This window comes from Borostomias antarcticus (assembly GCF_949987555.1).
Source record: "Borostomias antarcticus genome assembly, chromosome: 9".
Taxonomy (NCBI): domain Eukaryota; kingdom Metazoa; phylum Chordata; class Actinopteri; order Stomiiformes; family Stomiidae; genus Borostomias; species Borostomias antarcticus.
The window spans coordinates 529,244-531,743 of record NC_140242.1 but is presented as its reverse complement, the minus strand read 5'-3'; the positions used below and the strand labels follow the sequence as shown (position 1 = coordinate 531,743).

Sequence of the window (2,500 nt, the reverse complement as noted above, 5' to 3'; positions counted from 1 at the left end):
CTGCTGCGATGTCCTCACCACCATGTCTGTGGGGCGAATTCACTAAAGCAAATTGCAGCCGCTAATTGCACCATTACATTGCGCGTCAGTTGCGCCAGCTATGTGCTCCGTTTTAAAAACCTATTCACTAAAGACATTGCGCTAATAATATCCCAGCGCAAACACGCCCATTCGGTGTTTGCGGCTAAGTGCAATTTGCTGCTGATATAGGAAATGACTATAAATACTGCGCATACAGCGCATACAACTCGTATGCATATCATTGGACGATGGCAGACAGAAAAAGAAAGATACAATTTCCAGACAACGAACTTGAAGGCCTCACGGACGAGGTTCAAAAACATGTCTCACAGCTTTCCGCAAAAAATATCACGACTGCAGCAAAAAATCATATTTGGGGTTTAATTTCCCAATCAGTCAGTGCCATTTGTGTGTGTAAACGCGGAAGACTGCAAATGGAGGTGGAATAATTTGAAAAGACGAACAAAGGAAAAATTGTCATTTTATGTTATGCAAGTTGCAGCACGATGATCTGGCATACTTTTGGGGGAGTGTATAACATTGCCCCACCGGTACGATCTAGGCATCTAAACGGCTTTTCAGGATTCCAAATGTGCACTCAATCACACCGCGCGTCCTGATGTGAGCCCAGTTGTACGCCGCCTCTCCAACGTTGGAAGGATTACGCATGGGAGTCATCATCCATGGCTGAAGATGATACCTGCCGTCACCTATGATACAAAAGCAAAATATTTTCAAGACCATTCAAATAAAAAAAATATTGTGTAGGCTATGTTTTTATTTATTTATACCTATATCGGCCCCCAGCCGTTCAATGAACAGCTATAGGGAATGCGCAGTTTCGCGTATAGACTATTATACGCAAAGTTTCATGCTATGTAGGCTATTATAAATAAGTATTATTCATTGGGGGAGCTTGGACTCGCTGGGGACGGGTGGAGAGACGCATAGTCAACAGAGCCTCCCCAGACGCGACTTCATCCTCCAGTTGGCTGAAGAGCTGCGCGCTCTGGTGTCCAAACAGCTACCGCGGTGGTTCTAGTGTTAAATCAAAAAGTGACCTTCTTCTAAATATTCTCTCACGAACAACATGCCTGGCATTGCGATGCCTTCGCCTCGCAACAATCACTGCTGCCATGATCAGCGGACAGGCTGGCCGCGACACACCCCTTGCGCTTAAATACCACCACGTCTCTGAAAACGCAATTAATTTCACTTTAACTGCGTGAGGCAATTTGCGCCGATCTTTGTGAATTGGGCGGGTTTTGCAATAATGTTCATTTGCATAGAAAGGGGAACATTCTCCGCCCATATTACCTAATTTAAATATCAGCTAATAACACCGGCGCAGAGAAACGCAATGACGAACGCAACGCAGTTAACACCGTATTTCACCCTTTGCGAGGGCTTTGTGAATAGCAAACATAATTTTTGACTTATTTGCACAGGCTTTGCGTCAGGAAAAGCTGCGCAATCCTTTAGTGAATTCGCCCCTGTGTGTTTGGTCCAAGTCAGATCCTTGGTGATCTGGACACCAAGATACCTGAAGTTGTCCACCCTCTCCGCTGGGGTCCACTGATGTTTAGAGGGCTGTAGGTCCTCTCTTGCTTCCTACCGTCGTCCACTAGCATCTCCTTCGTCTTACTGGCGTTCAGGTGGAGGTTGTTTTCCTGACCCCACTTAGTCAGGCACCCCTCCTCCTCCAGGCAGGCCCGAGATCAGACCTACCACAGCTGGATCATCAGCAAACTTGAGGATGCAGCTGAATGGTCGGTGGCTACGCAGTCGTGTGTGTTCAGGGAGGACAGCAGGGGGGTCAGGACAGCCCGGGGGGGCTCCAGTGTTGAGGAGGGTGAGGGAGGAGGAGGTGTGGCTGCCCACCTGGGGGGTCCAGTGTTGAGGAGGGTGAGGGAGGAGGAGGTGTGGCTGCCCACCTGGGGGGTCCAGTGTTGAGGAGGGTGAGGGAGGAGGAGGTGTGGCTGCTCACCTGGGGGGTCCAGTGTTGAGGAGGGTGAGGGAGGAGGAGGTGTGGCTGGAGGTCAAGGGTCGCCCTCACAGGGGAGGTGTTCATCCAGGTCCCTGACCTTAGGGGCGGTTATAGTGTTGAAAGCTGAACTGTAGTCAGTGAACAGCAGCCTCACATAATTCGAGGCTCTCTCTCTTCCCCCGACGCGCCCCTCTGCCTCAGACGTGATGGCGTGATGACTAGTGCTAGGTGTGAGAGGAGAGGCTAGCGTCAGCACTCAGCAGGGGGGCCCTTTGTAGATCTCAGCCCTCGTCACACCCCCAGCCCTCGCTCCTAGGATCGCCCTGTTGGAATAGTGATTCCACCTTCTCCCCGTATTTCTGTTTAGCCTGCCTGACTCTCCTCACGTTGCTCCAGGCTGCCTCGCCATCCTCCATGTTGCCAGTCTCAGAGCATCGCAGGGGGTTCATCAGTTCAAGTGGCAGCCGAGGTGTTGAGAAAGTTATGCAACAT

General features: G+C 50.4%; 1 protein-coding gene across 2 annotated transcripts in view; it reads left to right on the top strand.

The window, feature by feature from the left end:
• LOC311313311 (phospholipid-transporting ATPase IB-like) overlaps window positions 1–85 on the top strand; it is a 12,590-nt gene extending 12,505 nt beyond the window's left edge. Inside the window, exon 13 of one of the 2 annotated variants that reach the window (XM_084443431.1) lies at window positions 1–85. This exon is cut by the window's left edge and continues 207 nt beyond it. The gene's annotated coding sequence lies outside the window, so the exon portion shown is untranslated. The other variant, XM_084443430.1, reaches the window with a different exon arrangement.
• Window positions 86–2,500: the final 2,415 nt, after the last annotated feature.